Source organism: Sus scrofa, chromosome 13, assembly GCF_054392235.1.
Source record: "Sus scrofa isolate SSC_HxYL_T2T_F1_AM1 chromosome 13, Sscrofa_HxYL_maternal_Yorkshire_Landrace_v2.0, whole genome shotgun sequence".
NCBI lineage: Eukaryota > Metazoa > Chordata > Mammalia > Artiodactyla > Suidae > Sus > Sus scrofa.
In genome coordinates, this window is record NC_139395.1 from 199305754 (window position 1) to 199333693 (window position 27940).

Genomic DNA, 27940 nt, shown 5'->3' on the forward strand with positions numbered 1-27940 from the left:
ACAAAATACTAAAATACCCTATTCACATTGAGACCAGTGGAGAAATGATACCAAAATTGTCCTCATGGTTAGGAGACCCTATCCATCAACAAAACTCATCTATCAGTGTTCTCATGTGCATAACTAGTAAAAAACCCAAAGTGACTTGAATAACAAAATTTATTATAAAGATTTCAATTTCATGAATTCAACAATCTGTCCAATTTATGAATGGCCTAATAGAGTCATTGCTGATTAAGCCAACACATATGTTGCTGCCAGGTTTGGACACAACTCATGTTCATAACTCAGGTACAATTTGGATACATTGTCTGTTTGTTCCCCCAAGTATTGCTTGTTCAATGAAATTGTAAACTTATATACTCTACCCCCCAATACAGTTCAGTCTTAAAGTGCCATAGGGCTTTGAAGAAATAGCAACTTCCAAATCCCAAAAATATGTGACCTCTTAGTACCACCCTATCTAAACCCCTTGATCCTACTCAGGTGCCCTGCCATGCAGAGGCAGTGCATCCACACTGCTATTTGTCACGGTCAAAAGAGTAAAGCAATTTCTAATGTACTGTGTAGGTGAGAGCAATCTGCTTCCTAGGTAATTGTATCAGCATCAGAACACCTTTATTTACAGCTATATCTCCATCTGTTCAGCATCATATGTCCTTTGAGATTCAAAAATAATAAAGATTATTAATCATGAGTGAAATAATGAGCTCCAACTCACTACCTGTCATTTGAATCATAAAGGGGTGCTGTTTCACAGGTATTCTCAAGATTATCTGGATGCAGTCTTTAGGCAGAACCTAGAATCAGCAAAAATTTAATCTCTCTTCTCCAGACAAAATGGGTCTCTTAGATTCAGTCCCTCGGTGAGTATACATCTGAGACAAATACCTGCATAATATTTTTTTCTAGACATGCTCGTGTCTACTACTTTCTCTCGCACCATGAGTCTGTTGTGCATCCTTTTTCCATTTTCTATCACATCCCTTCTATTTCACATTTAATTATTTCACTCCATATTTTTTCTTTCCCTGTTGGGGTACCAGTTTCAGATACAGTTAGCAGGCAGTAACACTGCTCAAACCAAGGCTTTTTCCTTCATCCATTTTCCAGTGTGATGTCATAGAATTTGATTAAAACAGTTATAAGAATGTTTCTGACACTTGGTAATGCTTCCACTTCACAATTATTCTTACTTTACCGATGTAATACATGCAGTCAAACTCAGTGGTATGTTTCGTCATATAAATTGGTGTCCTAGCTGCAGCACTAGAAATTAAAGCCCTTGCCTTGTAATAACCAGATAGAGGGAGATTTTTTAAAAAGTCATATAAGACACATATATATGTCTCTCTCTATATATATATATATCCCTGATATATTAATACCTTATCTATTTCTATTCTTATCTGTTCTATTCCTATCTACATGCATACATATATATATATATACACTATATAATATATACATATGTGTATATGTTTTATCATCTCCCACCCCATCATTGCCACCTCCCAATTTTAGTAACATTTCTAGTAGAATCTCCTTTAGAACACCCCTATGTACAACTTGAGACATAATGATTTATTCACACATCCTTTTAAGCCACCTTTCTCTTCCATTTCAAGTAACAGATGTTTTATTTGCATATTCCAATTTTTAACAGACCACTGTTCCATTTCTGATAAGGAATATGACATGTCCTTAGATGATGTTTTCTGCCCAATTTTCTCATTAGTGGCCAAAAAACCCAAACAAAGAAAAAAAACAAAACTGTTAACCTATAAGTAAAGACATTTTCAGAGACAAAACTGAAAGAAGTCATCTCTAGTAAACTAGCATAAGAAGTGCTTTAATAACATTCTGTAGGCTTTAAAAAATATCAGCTAGAAACCCACAAATAAACATCAGAAAGAGTAAAGAAGTTATTAAACATAGATGATCTATGTTCCTTTTTTTTTTTTTTCCAAAGGCCGCATCTGCACATATGGAGGTTCCCAGGCTAGGGGTCCAATTGGAGCCATAGCGGCCGGCTTATGTCACAGTCACAGCAACACTGGATCCAAGAGGTGCCTGCGACCTACACCACAGCTCATGGCAACGCCAGATCCTTAACCCACTGAGTGAGGCCAGGGATCGAACTCCCAAGCTCATGGGTCCTAGTCAGATTCATTTCCACTGAGCCATGATCGGAGCTCCAATGATCTATGTTCTTTATCAATGTTTTTCACCCAAGGATGAGAGCAATTTTGTCTCCCTTCCCTTCAAGGCCATTTTTCAATGTTTAGAAATGTTATTTATTGTCACTGTAGGAGAGAGAAGGTAGAAATTAGAGGCATCTAGTAGGTAGAAGACCAGAAGTCATGCTAACCATCCTAGAATGTACAGGATAGCCCTTCCCCCCAACAAAGAATCATCTAGCCCAAAATGGAAAAAGTTCTGAGGTTGAGAATCCCTCATCTATTTCTACTCTTATCTCTATCTATCTATCCATGTATGTAAAGCTCGTTAAAACTATCAGTTGTTGAAGTCAAATCAAAGTTCATTTTATGGCATTTTTAGAACTAAAGATATAAAAATAAGAACACCAAGAGTAGAAAGAGAATAATCACTGAGGGACTGTGATAAATAAAATAGTCATGAAGTAATAGAATTCTTTTGAATACATACCCAATAAGTTACAGAGGTATATTAAATCTCTAAAAATAATACAAAGAGCTTAACCTAAAACATCATTAGAAGACATAAAACCACAAACAATATTTGATACAACTTAAAAAGGCAAGAGAGAAGAAATGAAAAAACAAAGAGCAAATGGGGATACATAGAAATCAAGTAGCAAGAATTGAACTTCAAATCCAAACATATCAATAACTACATTGAAGGTAAGTAAACTAAAAACACCAAATAAAGGCAAACTTTCCAGATTTAGTAAGAAAGTAAAGCTGTATGTGTTACTTACAAAAAATTCCCAATCAACTCCTAAAGACACAATCAATTGATAGTAAAAACAGAAAAAAAATCTATGTGTAAAAACTATATGTAAGAAACTGGACTAGCCATTCTAATACTAGATAAAATATTAAATATCTAAATATTAGATAAAAGATCTTAAGGTAACAAAATCACTATAGATTTAAAAAAAAAGATATTTCGTGATGTCAACTGATCAACAGAATACAAAGAGAGTTTATATATATATGCAATCCTCGACAAGGTCCCAAAAATATAAAGCAAAATTGACAGACCTTAATACTCTCTCTCAGAAATGAACTGATAAAATAAAAATGAAGTAAGGATATGGAAGATGTGAATGAATATAGCAATCAACTTGACTTAATGAACACATACAGAATACTGTCCCCAACGAAAGAAAACTAATCCTTCTTAAGTGGGAGAATACTTAGAGGATACGGTGTTGTGTCTCCCCTCTGGTGTAGTGGATAAAGGATCCATCATTGTCGCTGCTGCCGCTCAGGTCACTGCTGTGGTGTGGGTTTGATCCCAGTCCGGAAACTTTCAAGTCTTAAGAGTTTCAAACATTCTCCTGGGAAAGGTATATCTTTCATATCTATTGGAAGAATGAAGCTAAATTTTTAGAATTATATTATGGAACGGTATCAGAAGACCCTGACATGAGTGAGGCATGGCATAAAGTAAACTGATAGAAATTAGTGAAGTTGAAGGGAGAACATGCTTGAGATATTTAGAAAATATTTATAAAAGCTGATATGAATGTGTAATACTACATTAATAAAAATTTATTTAAATGACCTGTAAAAATGAAGGCTGAGATATCCCATGAATTTGAGGCAAAGTGGTAGGCAGTGTTTTTACATTAAATGATGGTCACAGTCCATGATAAAGAAACAGTGTGATGGGATTTACCAAACATCTCAGATTGATTTGAAATGTATTTTAAAACAACGGTGACAATTACAGAATCAATAAAAGTGGCTATATAAATCATAAATAAAGATGTACAAATTCATGAATTAATGAACAAATGACTTTTACACTCAAGTCAAAATTTTGACTCTAAAATTTTATCATACTTCTTTATATTGTCCCAGCCCTTTGAAAATAAAATGTTGTTTATTAGTTAGGAATACCATGCTGAGCAGGAACATATTTTTTTTTTCCTTAGGAAGAGGTCTTATAGCTGTTTAGTAAGCATTTATGGATGGAGCTAATATGTTTTATCAAAGTTTATATTAAAAATTCAGAATGTATGATTTTATTGGGGTGACCATCACTAAAATAATTATATCACTAATTTTTGAAAATAGTATTTTATATGTTTAATCAGTTTTGAACAAATGTATAAAGTATTTGAAATATACAAATAAATTCTCTCGATTTGCATTTCAAAAAAAGGAATTGTCATGGAGTGGCAACATTTAATTTTATTAATTGCATAATAGCCATGAAGAATTAAATTACAGTTTCTGTGGAGTATTAAATTTTCCACTCTTTGATATTAGAGATAAATCAGATCTTAAAACTTAATTAGGGGCAATAAGATACGAGAACTTTTTGAGGCAATTATTTTTCAATTAAAATGACGATTTGAAGAAAACAGTTAAAGACAGAACAAATTTCCTCATTGTTCCTCACTGTTCAGTTGTCAATAATAAAAAGAGATGTTTTATCACACATTGTGCTATGCATAGATCTCCCCATGACTGCTATCTGTAATCCTCAAAATCATCACTTTTAGAAATTCGTAAGTATGGATTATGAACAGTAGTTAAGCACACACATTTATGTCCAATACTGACATAAGTATGTCTATCTCATAGCACCCTTCTGAAAGCTGTTTTTATCCAGTCATAGGGGCAGGATAATAAGCCTGGATGAAACTCTAGAAATTATATGATCTAATCTTTTCATGCTAATTTTCAGAACAGAGAAAACTAAGTTTCTAGAGAAAATAATTGGCTTGCTCAAGGTCAGAAGGCTAATCCAGGGCGGAGCAAGAAATCATATGCAAATGTTAAAAAACGACTAACCTTTTTTTGTGTTGGGCAAAGAGCTGTGTAAATTTTTTGGGCCTGCATGCCTGATTTTCAATTTGGTAACTCTGTCATAAAATTTAACAACAGTGTCAGCACCATGTTGTTACAGATTTCACCTAGCATGTTTATCACAGTCATTAATAATTTTTTTTCCATTATGAATTTAAAATATAATTAAACATTGATAGTCATTATCAGGGCTAAACACATGCTATATGCATTTCTGCTGGTAAAGTCAGCATCTGAGCTGTACTGATGATAAAAGGGAAAAGAACAAACAAATTGAAGAGTTGACATCCATGTTCCGCTGAAAATATTACATTATAGAGCTGGCTGGATATCTGAAAGTTACAGGCCTAGAATTCTGCTTCTGAGTGAAAACAGCAGCTGGCTGAGGAATGGTGGACAAAGAGAATAAAGAATGAAATCAGGGTTTGATGTGGAGTGGAATATGGGGAACAAACATTTTAGTTCTTTCGTGGAAGGTCTTATTTCCTTCCAGTTTTTTCAAAGAGAGTGAAAAACTGCTTTGGAATGCTACGTACACTTTTCTGTCCGGTCCACTAAAATGCTTTCTCTACTCTTTTCTCTCATTTATTTCCTGTGGGATTCAGACCCATTTCATAGTTCTCTGGACAGTGCCCAAGCATGTGCATTTAGTTAATCTGGAAAGGAAGTTGGTAAGAAATAGCAAAAAGATACTATTTCCTTTATTTTCTCATTTAGTTTGCAAAGCACAAAGAAAATACGTGAGTAAATACTACTTATTTTTTCAAAATATGCTTTCTGAAAAACTGTATATAACTTTGTAGTAATAATTATTTTGTATGTAATTATTGTATAAGCATTTTTAAAGTATGTGATAATGCCAAAACATAGATTTAGTGGCAACATGCATGAATTTGATGCATACTCCAGTCAGTACCTTAGATGCAAATTCAGATAAAGGAGAACTAGGAAATATGAGGCCCCTTACTATTTGACATTTTATTATTTAATTTCTAACAAATCCTTCTATAAAAGAATTCATTGTGCAAAAGGATACTAACAAATTTGTTTTATATGTATCCATTTACCTTAGATTTCAAAAGTAAGTATCAAAAACTTTAATTAATATGTGGCTTAAAGTAATCTGAAGGTGTTACCAAAGTTGATCACTGCTCTTATTTCAGAAAACAGTTGGACTAATCTCTCCATTTTAGGCTTCATCGTATATTATTAGCTCAGTACTCCAAAAGTTACACTGATTTTGACCACAACATGACAAAATATCTTGACAAAATATCACAACATAAAACTGGCTCCAGGAAAAGTACAGGAAACATCAAGTCCACATATATATGAATTTGTTCTAAAAGCAATCACCATCAGTCGGCCTGGACTTTGGCAGCACTAGGCAAGTAATATTCAGAAAAGACATCAACAAGGCTAAGTCAGTGGAATATAATTCACATCCCATTCAAAAATTAAATTTTTATCAAGTACTGATTTACCACTTGAGATAAGAATAACTAGACATACTGAATTTTCTAGTGACCTGTATTTTAAAGTCACTTATTATACTGAAATTTAACCTTTCTTTCAAAGAGCCTGAAAATCTATAAATGTTAGAGCCATTATCTGCCAAAATAACCCAGATGAATGGAAAGCTGCAGGTTAAAGCTGTTAGTATTATTTAATCTGCTTGCCCAGAAGTACTTATAATATTAAAACAAACAAACATACTTTACATCCATCTTTAGAAAAGCTTTCTAAAATTATGTTTGTTTTTGTCACTATCTCAAAATTTCATGAATATGCTGGGAACAGCTAGACATAAGAAACAATGTAATAGTTTGTAAGTAAAAGAAAATGAGGCGTTCCCATTGTGGCACAGCAGAAACAAACCAGACTAGTATCCATGAGGATGTGAGTTCAATCCCTGGCCTCACTCAGTGGGTCAGTGGGTCGGGGATCTGGCATTGCCATGAGCTGTGGTGTAGGTGGTAGACTCAGTTCGGATTCTGCATTGCTCTGGCCGTGGTGTAGGCCATCAGCTGCAGCTCTGATTCGACCCCTGGCCTGGGAACTGCTATATGCCATGGGTGCAGCCCTATAAACCAAAGAAAAAAAGGAAAGAAAGAAAGAAAATGACAATGCACTGGTTTGAATGTATCTACAGATGGAAGTGACCTTCAGGAAAATATGTCATGATGAAAGCTGGAGTATGCCACCAAAACCTTACTAGAAAGAGACAAGGAGTTCTGCCCTACTAATTACCCACAATTACATGATTTTTAATCTTCTCTGTTCCTTTAAGAAAGGAAAACATTTTAAATGTTAGGAAGTTAGGGGTTTGGCTAGATTTGGAAAGGAGGTGAAGTGGGTATTTTCCTCACAGATCTTTCCTAACAACTATAAATGTAGTTTTGTTGTTAGTTGTATAATTGTCTTACAGATATATTGTTTTTCTGTACAAAAGTATATTGTCAGTCTTTCCAACTTGATAAGTCTGTTGACCAGGAAAGACACTTGTTTTCATCACCAGCCTCCACTTTTCCTATTGGGAAAAAGAGGGATGACTTGCTTATTTGACTAACAGTTATAGCTGAAAGGTTTTCAACTGACACTATACAGAAATAGCAATATTTAGAACTAAGGAAGTGTTTCCAAAATACAGGTTAATTTCATTTTGACCAAAGAGACACAATGTTTTTGTAAATGAGATTATTTTTTAGTTGGCCCTCACATTATTAATTCTACTACTTATAAATTTTCTTTAACCTAACTTACAAGACCACTTATCATTTCCCACTAGAATACAGAGGGCAGGACAACTTGTTATTGACAAATATTTGTCACTTAATTCCATGCATATTATATTTTATATATCAATAAATATTTGATACATGAAAAAAATTTTAATATTTGATATTTTATGTTATTAATTGTCTAAATCAGTATTTAGGAATTAAACATATAATGTTCTGTCAATATAATACAAGAATGCTGTCTTCTAGTTTGATTTAGTCATGTTTCCCTGAAAAGGTAATTTGAGCTGAAATGGTATACCATTCAATTCATTATTATGTTAATGAGCACTGAATAGGCCTTACCTTTTAAAAGAAAATACACATAGACTTAAAAAAAAAGACCTAATTTGTGTGTGTATAAAAATACACATAATATATGGTGTGTGTGTGTGTGTGTGTGTGTGTGCGTGTGTGTATCTTTAAATCAACATGTTAACCTTCTTTTTGTTAAGATGTTCAAGAATTGGGAGTTTAAAAGTGAGTATGGAGATTTTTGTTAATGTGAAAAATTTTAGCTTAGTTTTTTTTTCAGCTAAGCATTTGCTTAGCAACAAGCAAGTTCATGCTGAATACCAGAAAGATGAATTGCCTGAAGTTCGGAGAGCAGCATTTCCAATATGGCATTTTGTAGTAATACTATGCCTCTGAGAACAGAAAACATAGGGTTGAACTGCACTTTATATCTAAATTCTAATCTAACTAAAGTGATAATTATGTTATCCAGTACCTAAAAATAAAGAGAATATTTACTCAAAGTTACCCAACACTATGTATACATACATGTGTGTATGTTTATATTTTAACTTCATCAGATATTGGATTTCTTCTTTTTCATAATTTTCATATAGCACACAGCTTAAAAACTTAAAATAACTAAAACACTGGCTCACAAGTGGGAACACTAAGAATAAATAAGCTCAACAAATAATTTCAGGAAGCAGAAAATAGCAGTTGGAAATAAACACTATATAGTACACAAAAAGAACACGGATTTTGGGTCAGACAGATCTGAGTTAAGAGTTCTTATTTTGACATGTTCGAATATGTGGCTATGTGTGAGTTACTTAATGTGCTAGAGCCTCAGTTTCCTCATTTTAAAAAAATACATTATAAACACTTCTTTCAGCATTGTTGGAAGAATGTAAATCATAGATGATAAAGAGATGATAATAGATATGGGTTTATATTTATAACACTTAGATAAGAATTCAGAACATAATAAGTGTCCAAAAAATGTCTACTACATGTATTATTACTAAATTTATTATTTTTAATCTTTTGTCATTTAAAATGGTCATTAACTAGTATCCACTGTGCAACATTTATTAAATATATACTACACCCGCCAGAGAATCAGCTTGCTACTATAGCTATAAATTCAATAAGTCATAGTGTTCAATTTCCAATGTTCCCATTTCAGTTTATCTACAATACATGACTAAGTATAGATTCTATTTATTGAATACCCTAAATGAGAGAGTATCTGTAGCACACTTATAATTTAAATTTTAAATAATTAAAATAGAAATACAATGCATTTTCAAATAAACATATTATTTAATCCATGAGTAATTAGAAAATACTGGGTTATTACTATGGGCTTTTATTTTTTATTTTGTTGTGAAAATGAGCAATGAGACATTGGTGAATGTGTTTGGACATAAAAATGTCTCCTGTAAGTTCCTCCTTGAGTAAGTCATTGTTATTAACTGTTTGAAGTTTCATTTGCTCTTTCTTGAAAAGCCTTCCTGATTAATGGGAAAGCATCCAGTGTTGTCAAATGAAAGAACTCAATCAATTATAAAATTTGAATTAAAAGGTGAGTTTCATTTTATTGTAATCTTCTTTCAAGTTAATTCTGACTTACGATTTCCTTTTCTTCCATAATTTGTTCAAGTAGCTTTTGTTGAACACCCAACTAATTATAGTAATCAATCACTGAACTTTAATATAATAAATTGTTCAGTTATGTTCTAGAATGACAGTTTTTATGTCAAATTAATAAGTTATATATGCATTGTATACATTTTAATAATAACAGAATTTGGAAATTTTTAACATATGTACTGTGTTTTTTGATTCCAGAGTTCTTATGAATTAGGGCTGACATTTCAATCTAAAGTCTACCATATGGAATGTTCAATATTTTAGATTTATTTTTAGTTTTTTTGTGAAATTTCTATTTGTAAGACAGGCAAACTCAATGATGAGCACGATAATTCTTTCTTTGATGCATTTTCACTAAAAATAGATAGTTTATCACCATTTAGAACTTATCATAGATATTGTACTTAGTTGTGTTTTTAATTTTATTCTTTTCTTAATCTCAAAAGTGATACATAGTTTACCAAGTAAAGTTAAATGAATTAAATAAATAAAATCAAAAGAAAAAATGGGAGTTCCCGTTGTGGCGCAGTGGTTAACGAATCCGACTAGGAACCATGAGGTTGACAGTTCGATCCTTGCTCTTGCTCAGTGGGTTAGGGATCCGGCGTTGCCATGAGCTGTGGTGTAGGTCGCAGACGTGGCTTGGATCCAGCGTTGCTGTGGCTGTGGCGTAAGCTGGCAGCTAAGGTTCCGATTAGACCCCTAGCCTGGGAACCTCCATATGCAGCGGGAGTGGCCCAAGAAATGGCAAAAAAAAAAAAAAAAAAAAAAAAAAAGACAAAAGAAAAAATGCAAACCAAACCCATTAAGTTTAATGTGGGTAAAATAAAAAGATGTGGTAAGAGGATAAAAGAGGAATAAGTCCTGAATGGCTATAACAAAAGATGGCTAAGGAAATTTCTTGGTGGTGAAAAGGATCCAGTATTGTCACTGTTGTGTCTCAGGTTGCAGGTGTAGTGTAGATTTGATCACTGGCCTGGACTTCCACATGTCATGGGAGTGGCCAAAAATAAATAAATAAATAAATAAATAAATAAATAAAATATCTGCTAACACACATGACATTAAAATGGGATTTAGTGATGAATTTAAAAGATTCCATGTATTAAATTAACTATTATCCCCAAATCTGTTGCTAACATCTGAAACCATTTTATTATGTCTTTTTCTGCTCTTGATAATTGAAACAATTGCTGGAAAAATGGCAGAACAAATAAATGTTTGGCATGGGCTCTCTATGAAAAAAGCAAAAACACCAGGACTTCATATAAATTGAGAAAAATCTGAAGCCAGGAGAAAAGAAATACAAATAATTCTCTATTGTCTAGGAAAAAAAAATGCTCTGTACAGGGAATTTAACAAATCACCAGAGAAAGAACAGATACAAAATATTATAAGAAAGATTGATATAAATTTTGTTGAGTTGCTTATCACCCTCAGGCTACATAAAAGTGAATAGAAACCTCAAACTGTAACTGAGAGAATCAAGCTGCATTAAATATGATGAAATGGGAGTGATGAAAAATTAATTCAATAATAATGGACAATTTGGTGAAATTTCATAAGATTAATACAGTTTTTAAAAATATATAACAAATGTAATTTTTTTTTTTTTTTTTTTTGCTTTTTAGGGCTGCATCATGACACATGTAGGTTCCCAGACTAAGGGTTGAATCAGAGCTACAGCTGCCAGATTATGCCACAGCCGCAGCAATGTAGGATCCAAGCTGCTTCTGTGACCTACACCACAGCTCATGGCAACACTGGATCCTTAACCCACTGAGTGAGGCCAGGGATCGAACCTGCAACCTAATCGTTATTCGTTGGATTCATTTCCACTGTGCCACCATGGGAACTCCAAACAAATGTAAAATTTTTAAATTGCCTGTCATATAAAAAAAAAAAAACAAAGAATCCAGTCTAGGCCGGGGGTGGAGTGCAGGAAGATTACATTATTGGCCAAAGCTTTAAATCGGGAAACATTTTTTTCTCTTTTTATGGCCACACCTGGGGCATATGGAAGTTCCCAGGCAAGGCGTCAAATAGGTGCTACAGCTGCCAGCCAATGACACAGCTACAGCAACTCCAGATTGGAGCTGCATCTGCGACCACACCACAGCCTGCAGCAAGGCCAGATCCTTAACCCACTGAGCGAGGCCAGGGATTAAACCAACATCCTCATGGAGACAGTGTCAGGTTCTTAACCTGCTGAGCCACTATGGGAGCTCCTGGAAACATTTTAAGTTAAGCAAAAATTTAACTGAATAAGAGTTAAAAGATTAGATAATAAATAATTGGTATGAAGAAGACTTTGGTGATTTTAGAAAGCAAACTGAGAACCAAAACACTCATTATAGGATATTAAATCATTGAGAAAGAGCTGGAAGCTTTACATATATGAAATTCTTATGATAATCTCAATAAATTTAAAGGAAAAATAAGAGTGTCTGATGCACGTTCCTAAGGTGTTTTTAAAGAAAACAGACCCCCATCAGATTTGAATTTCTGACCATGAACACAAAGACCCCAGACTAATTGGCACCAGATGGCTGATGACTGAAATTCCTGAAATATCAGCTTGCTAATTTACCATCAACCAGAGAAATTTGTACAAGTTGATCACATACCTGTATCCCTTTCCCTCACAATGTCTTTAAAAACTCTTCCCCAAAGCCATCTGAGAGTTCAGGTCTATTGAGCATGAGCTGCCCATTCTCCTTACTTGGCAACAGGCTATAAATGCCGTATTTACTCTACTACAACCCTGTGTCAGGATATTCGTGTTACTGTATGTTTGGTGAGCAGTCCCAAGTTTGGTTTGGTAAGAGTCACATGGACCATTCCAAATGGCAACTTGCTTCATTAAAAAGGGCAAGCAGGGGGAGTCTAAGAGAGACTATCAGCAAAAGAGAAAGTACAAGCATGATGGAAGTCAGTTTTTTTTGTCTTTTCAGGGCTGCAGCTGCGGCATATGGAGGTTGAATCAGAGCTGTAGCTGCTGGCCTATACCACAGCCCCAGCAATGCCAGATTTGAGCTGCATCTGCAACCTACACCACAGATCACAGCAATGCCAGCCAGAACCTTAACCCACTGTGCGAGGAGGCCAGGGATCGAAACTGTATCCTCAAGGATATTAGTCGGATTCATTTCTGCAGAGCCACGACAGGAACTCCCAAAAGTCTGTGTCTTGATAAACTAATCTAAGAAGTTTTATCCTATGAGTTTTGATGTATTCCAGTTGTTTGGAGCAAGTCACTAGGTCCATTCCTCCCACAGAATGAGGATGCTACTCGAGGAAGAGAAGACCATATGTGTAAATCTCTTGGAGATGCTTTGTAAGCAGTATCCCACAAACAGTTTGTTTTAGACTAACCATCTCATTGAGAACTATTAGATATGCCAGTGAAAATGTTAAAAAAAATATTTGGAAGGCATTGGAGAAGTTTCAAGGCATCAAATAATTACAGGGGCCAAGATTCCAAAGAGAAGGGTTGTTTTAAAGAATTGAGTTTAATATCTGGCACCATTTTTATCCTCAAGTCATTACTCAAAAGAACAACTGGGAGAAAATAAAAAACTGAGCAGATATATTAGCCAACTAAAATCCTGGGAGTAAAAATATTACATTTCAGGTACTACATAGGAAGAAGGGCTCTGTTATACATCCCAGACTTTAGTTTGAACCCCATTAAATTCCAGGCATAAGGGAAAACCACAAATAAATGGCTCCGTGTTTTAACTTATAGGAAATTTAATGGAATACTAACTCAAGAGAAATAAAAATTCTGAAAGAAAAGTAAAAGTGAAGTTGCTAGATAAAAACATAATTGGAAAAATAACTGAAAACTTTTCTGTTACACCACAGGTTACTTTTCTTCAGTCAAAATATTTAACTGACGTGTAGAAGAGCTAAACTTATTCTAAAAATCACATGCTAAAATATAGGCCACATCAATCACTTAAGAAATATAAATACAAAAAAAATTACAACGAAATGTTTCACATGAACAGAAATTTCTGAATTATAATGCAAAATGCAAAAAATTCTAATACACTAAGAAAAGTATAGCATCAGTTCATAATGACAGAAGTTTACTTAGAAAATATTTCAAAGTAGATTTCTATTTAAATAATTTTATTCTATAAATTCCTAACCATTGATTGAATTCTGTTTTGTACAATTGCATAGCTGTGCTTAAATATTCAGACTATAAATGTGGCAATGTGTAGACCTGTTTATATTGTATGCATAAACAAAGTGGGAAAAATTATAGATATGCAGTTACTCTAGAATATCTTCATAAAATACATTGGACATATCCAAAGAAGAATGCAAATTGCATTATTTTGTGTGTCACTAAACACTTTATATAATTCAAAACTACCTTAAAATTACAAAATTAAACCTATAATTATACCATTCAGGGCCATTCAACATTCATCTTATCATTTACACTGATGGGAGTGAAGAGAAATAGTTCTGTTCAAACGAAAACCAGTTTCTTGATTTTGTCATCAAAGCTAATTCTCAATGATGCCACACAAATATTTCTGAATTACCGATTACATTTCTTTTTCCATTTATAATAAGTCACACAATGAAATATGCACACACGAGAAACAACTCGAGTGGTAAACATCCATTCATTTTGATAAGTCCGGTCTTTTCCTATTACCTTCTCCAGTGATTTCTGCTTCGTATATTATCCTTATTGATTGACATCAACTAAACAGCAGTGCACTCCACACTAGGATTATTCCCATCTTCTACTGATCACTTCTTGCTATGTTTTAAATTCTCAAGTCTGTGCCATTCATATCCATGATGGTTTTCTCCCAGACTGGATATAAACCACTTCTTTCCCTTGACTCTTAAAAACTCAACCACACTAAATTGTAATTTAAAAAGATATGAACAGCCAAATAAAATTAAAAATAAATGATAAGGAGTTCCTGTCATGGCTCAGTGGTTAACGAACCCAACTAGTATCCATGAGGACACGGGTTCAATCCCTGGCCTCACTCATTGGGTTAAGGATCCAGTGTTGCCGTGATGTAGGTCTCAGATGCAGCTTGGATCTGGTGTTGCTGTGGCATAGGCTGGCAGCTATAGCTCTGATTCAGCCCTAGCCTGGTAACCTCCATATGCTATGGGTGCAGCCCTAAAAAGACTAAAGACACACACACACACACACACACACACACACACACACACATACACGCAGCCTGGATCTGGTGGCTGTGGCATGTCTGGCAGCTATAGCTCTGATTCAACCCCTAGCCTGGTAACCTCCATATGCCATGGGTGCAGCCCTAAAAAGACTAGACACACACACACACACACACACACACACACACACACACACACACAATAAATGATAAATTGTCACCTTAAGGGAATAAGTCATTATTGCTAGAGCTATACACCTATAACTGATACCAGAGCCACTTGCTAAACTCCATATTATAAAGGACCCATTGATCCCCCAAAAGCACCAGAGTCCAAGCCCACTGCCTTTTATCTTTAGGGACAGGAAAAGATTGCCTTCTCACTCAGCCCAAGGTTTGCTGCCTTTTTTTTGCTGAAGTCTGAATCATTGGTGGAGGGAATGTTTTTTCTCAGATAAAATAAAAATCTACTTTCCCTCACCCTTGCAACTAAAAATGAATCTGATTTCTGTGTCTCAGACCTAAGAGTTCCCTAGACTGCAGGCCATCTTCCACAAGCTGGCTTATTCATGTGTACACAGCATTTGCTGCAAACCAATGATCTAATCCCATACTTCACTCTTGCTCTCTTGCAGTGTTTCCTCTTGTGCTGCAGGGAGAAAAAATTAGTATTCCTTTCCCTTCTGATTGTGTGGATGCCCAATTTCCAGGGAGCAAGGTTTTCTAAGATTACATAAATCCTTCCCCAAAAATGTGATGCCTAGGAATGTACTAGTCTAAATCTTCAATTGGAAAGAACTGGAAAAAAACAAACATCTTTTTCTCTAACTTCCAAAGGGAGTAGTTTTCATAATATATTTAAAATGAAAAATGTTTTGTTTAATCCTTTCAATTTTAGACCTACATTAAATCCTCTCAGTCTTTAATTATGTCAGTCAGAAGGGTGCCTCAGTAAACTCCTGGGACCTAACTGTCCAGGTATACATTATCTTTTTTTTCCAGGAAAAAACAAACAAACAAACAAAAACAAAATCAATATTGAATAACTTTAAGGGACAATAAAGAGGACAGCATATACACTATTGAATATGTAGCATATACATTGTAAAGCATGGAGAATAATAGAGTATTTGGGCTTAGGACTAAAGAGATTAAAAAGATGACTATTCTATATGGAAATGGGGTCCTGAAGAAACTATATTGACATTTATGGGGTTTTTGTAATGAAAAATATCAGAATATTGTAAGAACAAATCCAAGGTATGATAAGTTCTTTATCTATTAGGCTATGTGATTTAAGAGACTATTGTGCATGTTTGGAACCACCAGAATCTTCCCAATAGTTCTACCAAGATTAGTAGAGTTTCTATGAACAAGAACCCGAGAACTCCTTGAAATCTTTGTTTTGATGATTTAGGCACAAGAGTATCAGTAACTCAATATTCCAGTTGACTGTGATCTCATTTTGAATAGAGATTCCTCAGGGATTTTAGGAAAGAGGTCATCAGTGGAGATTTAATATGGGAATTTTCTCTGCATAGTTGCACAATAGGTTCTTTCCCATTAAATTAGACCTTGTGTTGTCACAAAGGAAAAGGAATGCTCCTTGGATAAAGATCTGAAAGATGAACAAGGAGATAAGGAGTTCTAGGCAGTTTGGGAGATTCTCATGACTGGACTAACTTGTTGACTCAAAGGAAGAAGTTGTAACCCTGAAAAGGGCCAATGTTGAATGTGTCTTCATCAGTCAAAATTTTCAAGGTTGTCCTTTATTGTCAGGAAAAAAATTCTCCTTGCAAATAAGGGTTAATGGGAAATTGAGTGTTTTCTTTCCACATGGAAGTCCTTCATTTTTTCATACTTTTCTTCAGTTTCTTGGCTAATGCAGGATGGCTGATTTTTCACTATCCCTTTAGTTTCTAGTATCATGAGTGTCTTTACCAAGAGATTCCCTACTCTAGAGTTCAAGGACTAGAGCAGGAACATCTAATTATTTTAACTATATGTATTTAAAAATGTAATAGTTAATAAAGTTAATATTATTTAAAATAATATTTAATATTTTGATAATGGAAACATGTAATTATCTCTCTAATCCCTTATTTTATCTATAAGAGCAATTTATTTTGGGTTTTATGTACGTTTTTATCTAGGTTTCTTTAAAATATTCAGCAATGAAAATCTGGCAATAGCATTATTTTCCATTCCAGTGTTTGCTTTCCTGTTCAATCACCTATTGCTGAATGAAGACTATTCATAAAAAGTGAGATGAGTATAAGTCATACCTGCTTCAAAATATACTCTGAATGCTGTCTACTTGGCCTATCCTTGAAATTGCCAATGTGCACATCCTTTCTTTGCTTGGAACAGTGGTCTTTCAACTGTAACTTCCACCTTTTTTTGTAAACAGATTTTTATTGGAATTTAGCCATAAACATTCATTTTTCTTGCCTGTTTCTGGCTTCACTCTAAAATGGCAGAGATTAGCAGTTCTAACAGAGACCATACAGCCAATAAAGCCTAAATTATTTACTATCTGCCCCTTTACTGAAAATGTTTACTTATCACTGATATACAGAACTGAATCATAATCTAATTTCACAAAATGAATTCAAGAATATAGCTTCCAGAAAAACAAACAAACAAATAAAAATCTGCCTTGTCTAACATCTACAACTTTCCTAAATTCCACTGGTTTTCTATACAATGCAATGAGAGATCTCCTAACACATGACCAAGTTCTTCCTCTTCTTGTCTTTCCTACCTAACTCTTTGCATCTGAGGTCCCCACCTATACAAACTAAGATGTTTAGAACCAGGAGACCTAGAATTGTATTCCTGGAACTAGTCTAAATTTCTGTCTTATCTAGGCTTTAGGAAGTCTTTCTCAAGTGCTGTTAGTTGAGACTAGAGCTTATAATAATTTCTGACTAATTTTTCCTGTTCTGCTGTGGTTTTGCTTCAACAGAAAAATTGATATTTGGAGTTTTCTGGGCACCCAGGATGGAATGGAAGCATGTCAAGATGAAGAATAGGAGCAGAGGGAAATGAAGGGGCATTAAGTGGGGGAGAAGAATAGGAAAATAAAATTTACATCTTAAAAAATTTGCTTTGGCCAATAAATCTTTCAATAAAGCAATTTTGGAACCTGTATTTTTTTTTCATACCAAGGCCAATTCAAGGACAACTGGATGTGGTGACTCTCTTTTTGTTCTAAAATGTCCTCAAATGGGAAAAAATATGTTCATACCAAAAATTCCACAAATCTAGCAAGTTAAATTACCCTTGGTAAAATTATGATGTATAGAAAGATGTACAAACAAGTGTGAGTTATAATGTGAATTACATTCAGGGAACGTACACTTATACTGAGTCAGACTTCTGAGAGTTTGGCACTAGTTGGTGCAACATTTGGTTTGTGACCACATGTATTAGGTTTCCTAACTAGGGGACCCCAAACACAACAATCTCTGATTTCCCAAAAGATGGAAAGTATACATAAGTAATATTTCTCCAAGAACCAGATTCCCAGCAATAAAACAAGACTTAGGAATGTTCTCATAAGCTTTTGATATATCATTCAAAGCAAAATGCTATAGTGATGCTGCTATGAGGGGACCTCCTGGACACACTGGCCCCTGAAGTTGCATTGAAGATAACCTATTGTTTTGTTGTCTCCACTTATCCTACTTCCTATGAACTTGTCCTTGTGACTCGTAACAAAGATGGTGAAGATAGACAAACATAAAACGTAGGGTTGTTAGTAATGAGTCAGGGTTTCCCACCAAGATTTAAAATTTCAAACATGTTTAGATAATAAAATAATTTCTTAAAAGGTATCCTTTATTCCTAAAAGGGCAAATAAACTTCACATTATAGGAGGTCAACAAAAATAATTTAGAGATCAGTGCCAATGCAAGACATACTCCCTTAAATATAAAGTGGTGCAGCTACAGTGGAGAACAGTATGGAGGGTTCTCAAAAACCTAAAAACAGAACTACCGTATGAATCAGCGTGTCCACTCCTGGGTGTGTAGTTGAAAAAACAAAAACACTAATTTGAAAAGATACATGCACACCAATGTTCACAGCAACACTACTTACAATTGCCAAGATATGGAAGCAACCTAAGTGTCTATCAAGAGATGAATGGATAAAGACGATGTGATACACACACACACACACACACACACACACACACACACACAGGACTACTATTCAGCCATAACAAAGAGTGACATTTAAGGATTTGTAGCAACTTGGATGGAACTGGAGACCATTATGGTAAGGGAAATCTGTCAGATAGATAAAGGGAAGTACTGCATGATATCACCTTTATGCCAAATCTAAAAAATACAACAAACTAGTGAAAAAAAGAAAAAAGAACCAGACTCACAGATACAGAGAATACACTAGTGGGAGAGTGCGTAAGGATAGGGTCATGGGAGGTACAAACTATCAGGTGTTGGATAGGCTCAAAAAGATGTAATCTATAATATAAGGAATATAACCAATATCTTGTAATAACTCTAAATGGAAAGTGACCTTTAAAATTGTATTAAATGTTTAAAAAAAAACATTAAAAAAGAAGAAAGACATACTTCCCTTCAGTGACTGGGGAAATACCTGAGTGGTAGGTTCAAAAACTTCAGAGGAGTGTGTGTTTCTGGGGTGAGCATCTCAGGCCACAATGGCCAGGAGGTTTTCACTGCATATCACTGGACATACAGATTGTTGACTGTTGACTCCCTGAAAATAATCCTTCTTACTTGCAAAAACAATAACCAAAAACCCTGTTAGTCAGGGAAAGCCAAGTTTATTGCCAATTATAGTAAACGAGACCAGTACGACCATAAATTCTTAGTATAGTACTGGAAGGGTTAGGTCAAGATTGAAGTAATAATAAATGTTTCAGGATCTTCTTTAAAGTGGAGTCTTCCAAAATAGAGACCAGATTGGGATTGGAAAATTAAAAACATAATAGCTTAATATGAACAGATAGAGCAAGACGAGCGTTTTGAAATAAGACTTGAAGAATGAGCAGTCATTCAATATCATTTGATAAGGTAAGGGAGACATTCAACTGTTTAGAGAAGGGAGATATATTCCACATGAGAACTAGATGATGTTATACTATTCAGATAAAGAGAGTTTAAGGAAGTTCTTGAAACAAATGATAGTTATTGGCAACTTCATCTTCTTGGGCATGATAGTCATGTCAAGGCTAACATTTAATTAGTACTCATAAGAATGGTCTTAATATAATTATGTGTGTGACTATATACAGCTAAGTCCTAATAGATCTCCTGGATATACATGATCTATGTGAGCAAATGCTTAGAAAATGCAGCTGAAGGATATATACCCAAACAACAAGTGTAGGTATGGCTGGTATGAGTATCGACAAAAGAGAAGATAAAAAGGACACTGCCTTCATCTTCATTCTTTGAAACTTTTATTACAGTAACATTTATATTTATAAATACATAATACATATTTAATTAATAATTATTCTAAGATATTATTCCTTTGCACTGTCCTATAGGAAGTTATAATTCAACTGTGTGTTGAGTAAATTTTTTAAATTTGTCCTTTACAGAACTGATTTTCCCCTACCATTATTTAACCTTAATATTCAAAATTAAATGCCTTTTTGTCTATGTCATGACGACAAAAGTAAAAGAAAAATAAAGCATGCTCAAATTCTAAAAGCAGGATAAATGCTGATGAAAGATAATTAGAACAGATTTACAATACTTTTATTTAAAAACAAAACTAAGATTTACGAATCATATGGGATATGAATTTGGTTTTCCTTAACAGACCAGTCAAAATATCTGCACTCTAATTGCTTAGTTTCTTTCAGTGACACATAAAAATTTCAGAGAAATCTTCATTTTGCTTCCTGCTGTGTTATATTGGCTATATTGTATTTCTTTAACTATCTGTGTGTAATAAATATGTGTACTTTTATTTTGTTATGTTTTAAGAAACTAGTGTTTTTGGTGATAATAAAGGTCTGTATGTGGTTTAGTTTGCTAGAGCTACCATAACAAAGTACCACAGAGTGGATGGCTTATATAAAAGAAATTCTGGTTTTGGAGGCGCAAGCAGTGTAGGTTTCTCCTGAGGCTGCTCTCATTGGCAAGCAGTTGTCCAGCTTCCCTCTATGTCCTCACATGGTCTTTCCTCTTTGCTCACATATCCCTACCCTAGTGTCTTTCTTTGTATATCTAAATGTCTTCTTGTTAGGATAATGATCAGACCTGATTAGGGCCGCCCACCCAATTGCTTCATTTTAACTATTTAAGGGCCTTATCTCCAAATAAAGTTACATTATGAGAAACTGGTGGTTAAGGCTTCACTCTATAACTTTTGGGGAACCAAATTCAGTCCATAATAATATACACATTTTTAAAATACATTGATAATGCTATAAATGAAATGTTATTCACTGTACCATATTTATAAAATAAGGAAAACACATGAAGAAATAATATAATATAAAATACCAACACTTTATACTGTAAACCATCTATGATGGAAAAAATAAAAATAATTTTTACAATGGAATACTACTTGGCCATAAAAAAGAATAAAATAATGCCATTTGCAGCAACATGGATGGAACTAGAGACTCTCATACTCAGTGAAGTAAGTCAGAAAGAGAAAGACAAACACTATATGATATCGCTTATATCTGGAATCTAATAAACTGCACAAATGAACCTTTTCACAGAAAAGAAAAGCATGGACTTGGAGAATAGACTTGTGGTTGCCAAAAGAGAAGGGGAGGTATTGGGATAGTCTGGGAGTCTGGGGTTGATAGACGCAAAGTATTGCCTTTGGAATGAATAGGCAATGAGATCCTGCTATATAGCACTAGGAACTATGTCTATGTCTAATCACTTGTGATGAAGCTATACATGTATGTGTAACCAGGTCACCATGCTGTACAGTAGAAAATTGACAGAACGGTGTAAACCAGCTATAATGGAAAAAATAAATAACATAAAAAAAAGAAAAAGATACATGCACCCCTATGTTCATAGCAGCACTAATCACGATTGCCAGGACATGGAAACAACCTAAATGTCTATCAACAGATGAATGGATTAAGAAGATGTGGTATATATACACAGTGGAATACTATTCAACCATATAAAGAACAAAATAATGCCATTTGCAGCAACATGGATGGAACTAGAGACTCTCATACTAAGTGAAGTAAGTCAGAAAGACAAATATCATATAATATCACTTATATTTGGGATCAAATATATGGCACAAATGAACCCATCTATGGAAAAGAAACAAACTCATAGCTATGGAGAACAGACTTGTGGTTGTCAAGGGGGAGGGGGAGGGAGTGGGATGGACTGGAAGTTTGGGGTTAGTAGATGAAAACTATTGCATTTAGAATGAATATGCAAAGAGATTTTACTGTATAGTGCAGGGAACTATATCTAGTCACTTATGAAGGAACATGATGGAGGAAAATGTGAGAAAAAGAATGTGTGTGTATATATACATATATATGTATAACTTGGTCACTCTGCTGTATAGCAGAAATTGACAGAATATTGTTCAACTATAGTAGAAAAAATAAAAATCTTACCAAAATAAAATAAAATAAAATACCAGCACTTTAACATAGCTATTCTATCCTCAACACTCTTAAATAGTTATAGATGAATATGACATATTTAGTGATTATAATATTACATTTTTGCTATTATGTAAATAGTAGTGTCCTAAATTTAATTTTTAAGTAACTTACAATGTTTTACCCTTTTGTTGGTTACTTCATACCATATGTCTATAATAATTCTTGGCCGAGATTTAGTATTCTTCTACTATATTGAAATCAACTTACAATTGGCTAATCAACTGTGAGAAATAAATATTTGTTTTTGAAGCTACACAGTCCATGGAATTTTGCCATAGCACCTGGACATATGAGAATAGTATCTGCATAAATATAGCCTTACAAATAATGATACCTCAAGTTGGATTGACAAGACTAAAATTACAATTTCAGTAAAGTCTGCTAGAGTTTCTCCCTTTATTTTTATTTTTCAAAGTCTTTCAGGGAAGGTTATGAAATGAATAAAACTTTTAGTCTCTTCTGATTTCAAAATAAAATATAACACTGTTATATTTGTAATGGTACAATTAAATATGATTTATATTCCAATGAGCCATAATTATTTCGATTAAATTCTTTGTTCTTTTTGAAAATGTGATTTTTAATAATGAATTTATCACTAATAGCAAGAGAAGAATAAGCTAATACATTTTTCTTATTTGAAATAAATAATGAATTTGAGGAGTTATATTCGATTTTGAATTCCAGCATAAATATTGTCACTTGAGAATAAGTATATGAATGTGAACTTTTCCCATAAGGATGTCTTAATCTACTGAAAGTGGTAAATGCCTTGGGAATATTTATTTTCCCTTCCTCAACTACTTCAGACAGTCATTAAAGAATCCTACTATTCTCTTACAGTTAGGTAAAAGTAATGCCATCTCTTATTTACATGCAATATAGACATTTGTAAAACACATAAATTATGACTGCACCAAATATCCACAATTAAGCCTGTAGTTATACTTTTAATATCTCCAGTAACCAGCAGAAATATTTGGAGGGAAACACCTAAATTTACATTAATAGTATAAAGTTATTAGCGGTAGCCTGAATAATGGCCTGTTAAATATGTTCAGGTTGGAATGCCCAGAACCTGTGAATATGTTACTTTACATAACAAAAGGAATTTTGCTGATGGGATTACTTTAAGAACCTTGAAATGAGGAGATTATCCTGCTTACCTGATTGAGCCAATGTGATCATAAGGTCCCTATAAAAAAAGAGGCAGGAAAGTCCCACAGTTAGAGATGGAGATACATGACAAAAGCTGAGGTGAGAGTGACGTGAATGCTGGAGGGGTCCATGAGCTAAGGGTGTCAGCTGTCTATAGAGCTGGAAAAAGCATGGAAAGGAATTATCACCTAGAAACTCACAAAGAAAAGTAGTTGAGTTCTTGATTCTATCCCACCGAGACTGATTTTGGTCTTTTGACCTCCAAAGCTTTAAGAAAATTAACTTATGTTGCTTTAAGTCACTAAGTTTGTGGTAATTTGTTACATCAGCAATGGGAAACTAAAACAAATAATGTTTCATTTTTCAAATTCCCTCAAGTACCTGATATATCTTCCAACACAAACAAGTATGTGCATACACACAGAGAAATTAAATGCCAAGAGTCCTTGTGTGTGTATTCTTTTCTTTCTTTGAGTTTTTAATACTTATACTATCTTTGAAATACTTTCAGGAACAAAGAGCCAAGATTGATGCTTTATTAATACATTGTTATACATATATACAATATTTCCTCACATGTAATTCATTTTATAAATTTTCCATCACATTTCTGAAAGTGCCGTCTCATTTTCCTTTTTTATACCTTAAATAAAAATCATATGTATCAGCACACTGTGGAGTCAGGGAGTATAACAATGCATTTTACCAAAATTTTGAAACTGAGAGGTATAATGACTTAGGTTATAATCATTACTTAAAAGGATTGTATTTTCTGTGAAACAAGGAGAAAAAAGCTATAACCAGATAATGGCTTAAAAGCTTGAGTTGAGAGGGTAATTATGTTTTGGGAGGTTTTTTTTTTTTTTTTTTTTTTGGTGTGTTTTTAAATAAGGTTTTTACTTTATAACTGAGGAAGGAAGGGAACAGTAAATTTTATATGAGATTTATTCAATACTTTTTCAATGAATATTTTTCTCCAATTTAGAATATCCTTTTAGTATTTGAAAATAACAAATTCCTGACAAAAGTTTCTACATTGAATTTTGTCTACAGGACTCCTATATGACTCCTAAATAAAAAAGCAAAGTTAACTTGATTCATTGCTTCACATGATGTTAAATGGTAAGAAAATCAGCTTTTATTCAGACCCTATTTAAAATAACACCTCCTCAATTCCCACTTACTTCATATCATTCTTTTTGCCTGGTAATCTCGTAACAGAGCAGGGCCCTTTGAGGCTCCTGGGCACACAGGCCTTTTCTTCGTGTCCTCCATTTCCTGTTTTTAGGGAATAAGCTTCAGCTTCCATGACCTTCCCTGAATTTGAAAGGGCAGCTGCTAATCAAGGAAGGGAGGAGATGCAGAGACCAGGGAAGAGCAGTGCAGCTTTGGGGCAGGGTCCTGGTTCCTCCTCAAAGAATATACTTAACAAGGTCTTTGAGCCATTCTGTAGAACCACAACCCCCAACAAATGGAATACCTATTTGATAAAGCATTCTTGATTCTGGGAAAAAGGAAAACCACTGGAACCAAACCTGAGGCCACTAAGCACCTGCTTTGAATGACAATGTGAGCTTGCGTCTACCAGGATCCTCATCTATGGCCCTGATCCTTATTCCACTCCCCAAACTATAAAACCTTCTCCTAATCCCTTCCAAAAGGGGCACAGTCTTTTCAGTATTAGCCCACTGTGGCCCCCTTTGCCTGGCCAAGCAATAAAGCTATCTTTTTCTCCTTCACTCAAAACTCTGTTTCTGCGTTTCAATTCGGAACCAGCAGACAGAGGCCGAATTTTGGCAACACTTTGTTTTATTTTCCTTTATGGTATTTCTTGCCATTTGCTTATTATCTCTTTCTCCTACTAGGTCGGAATCCACAAAGGTAGGTACTGGCTCTTTTTTGGTTAGTGATGTATCTCTAACCATAGAGGTGTGGACTGAAGTTTGGCACTTGCCATCAGCCTCTACATAAAGTGAACATGAGCCACTGCAGCTGCTGACCTGCAGCACGCCCTGAGTGGAGCTCAAGGTGGGGACCAGGAGTGAGGCATCCTGTGCTCTGGGAAAACTGGAAGAATGGGACTTCAGATAGTTAGATATTTTTAGGAGATTAGGAGAAGATTTTATGAGCCCAATTGTTGCATCTCCCCATATCTAGACAAACACTAAAATCCGTCAGTGATGACTAATGACTGTGACTAGTAGTAACTTTCATGAAACTAGCAGAAACCTTCTGTAAGATGTGTACATGGCTGCAGGCACCTCCCCCTTCACCTTTATGATTTGTATCTTGATATTCCCCCTTTCATCTTAGGCTGTAGTTAGTAGGCAAAACAAAAGATGTCCTGGTCATCTGTGAGAACAGCCACTCCCAAGGGTGGGCCAATGAGCCCTGAGGGAACTCAGGAAAGCATATCAAAGGAGTGATTCCAGTAAGCCTAGACCTTTAAGTCTTCCCATAGAAATGGTTTTCTATAAATCTTCTGCAAATCTGGTTATCTGTAAATCTTTTGTTCCTACTACCTCTCCATTGTTGCAAAACCACATATCCTAGCTTCCCCCCTCACCTCCTCCAAGTAGTTCCCCAGGGCTACCTGAGATGCTGTCTCCTGGGCTTAAATCCTAATTTCACGCCAAATAAAACTTAATTCTCAGCTTTCAGGTTGTGGTTTTTTTTTTTTTTTTTTTTTTTTCCAGTCGACAGAGGTATCTTCTTTGGAGCAGATAGTTGATGAGTATTTGCCAAATGGATGATATTGTAAAATGCAGTGTAAATTCCATAAATAAAATGACTGAAAGTAATTTGTTCTTATTTCCCTGAGAAGTTGATTATTCACATATACCCATTCCTTTATCCAACAATTGTATATTAAGTGAATATAAACTTGGTGGGGTATTTGGTGGTGTTTCAGTTTATTTATAAAGTTAAAATCTCTTCTCCCAATCATCTCATAAATGCTAATAAATCCTTGCCTATGACAGACACTCAGGAGCTGTCTAAGCTTAGTAATTGTTTCCATTTTTCACAGTAGCCAGACTTACTCTTTTATGTTGAAAGATGTCAAGTGGCCGTAGTGGTAAAGGTGATACTGAAACAAGAACTTTCTCATCTAGGCATCTGAGCCACCATAAACACTAGATTAAATTCTTGGACAAATTTCATACTAAAGGGCACAGTTTGCATTTTCTCCACTTGAATCTGGGATGGTCTGCGGCTTCTTCAACCAATGTGGCAAAAGTGGTTGCAAACCTGTTCTGTACCTACCCTTTAGAGGACTGAGAGTTTCTGTTTGTTATATCCCTTTTGGAGCACCAAGTCATACAAAGAAAGCTGACTCCTTTGCCATACTGTGAGGAAGCACAACTAGCCATGCTGAGAAGCTTTACTTATGGAGAGACAAAAACAGGTGCAGGGCAGTGCTCAACAGTTTCAGCTCCCAGGCTTTAGACTATTGACTGAAAAAATATGCACAAGATAAAAAAGTTGAAAGCTATGTTTAATTCAGTGGACCAAACTGAGGACTTAAGCCCAGGAGGTAACATCTCAAGGAACCCTGAGAAAAATTCTCCAAGGAGGCAAGGGGGAAGCTAGTATATATAGGAGTTTTGCAGCAAAGGGTAGGTAGTTGGAACTAAAGATTACTGTTAATAAAAGAAAACTAGATATCTCAAGTTAAGGAATTTATTGCTTTCCTAAGTATGGGTAGATGCAAGGGTCAGGGCTCATTAAAATCCTTCCTTTGATATGCACCTCAGCTACCTGGGGCCAGTATCCTCTGTTTTCATGTCCTGAGTTAACTCAAGGCTCACCCTTGGGAGTTGCTGCAGTCTGATGGCTGCTAGATGGCAGGTATTCTTTGTTTCCTTCCTGAGTTCCCTCTGGGCTCACCAAAGGTGGCTGCAATCACTGATGACTATGACATCATTTGTTTACTGATATGGAAAGCAATATTTTATTTCTTAAGAGGCAGACCAGCAAAGGCCACAGGCATCATGGAGCAGAGATGAGCCAAAATAGAATTTACTGCTGGAATTGGTGTGAAAGCATAACAAAAATCTGTCACGTAGCATTGGCTTTAGGACCAGGTAGGTGGTACAAGCATAAAGGTCTCGAGGAAATTGGTATTAAATGCTTGGAACCAGCTTGAGATGATTTAATTAGAATTTGAAGGACACTAAAGAAATGTTATTGGAGGCTGGAGAAAAGAAAACCTTGGGTACATAATGGCTAAAAGTTTGGCAAAAT

General features: G+C 34.8%; 1 long non-coding RNA gene across 2 annotated transcripts in view; it reads right to left on the bottom strand.

Annotated features, from left to right (window-relative positions):
- Nucleotides 1-2524: 2524 nt before the first annotated feature.
- The window catches only part of LOC102164036 (uncharacterized), a 279677-nt gene continuing 254261 nt past the window's right edge, over nucleotides 2525-27940 (bottom strand). The window contains exons 5-6 of one of the 2 annotated variants that reach the window (XR_014823728.1): nucleotides 23704-23732; nucleotides 2525-5683 (exon numbers count right to left, since the gene is read on the bottom strand). This is a non-coding gene — a long non-coding RNA (uncharacterized LOC102164036). Of the gene's footprint in view, nucleotides 7090-23703; nucleotides 23733-27940 lie in introns of both variants that reach the window. The other variant, XR_014823732.1, reaches the window with a different exon arrangement.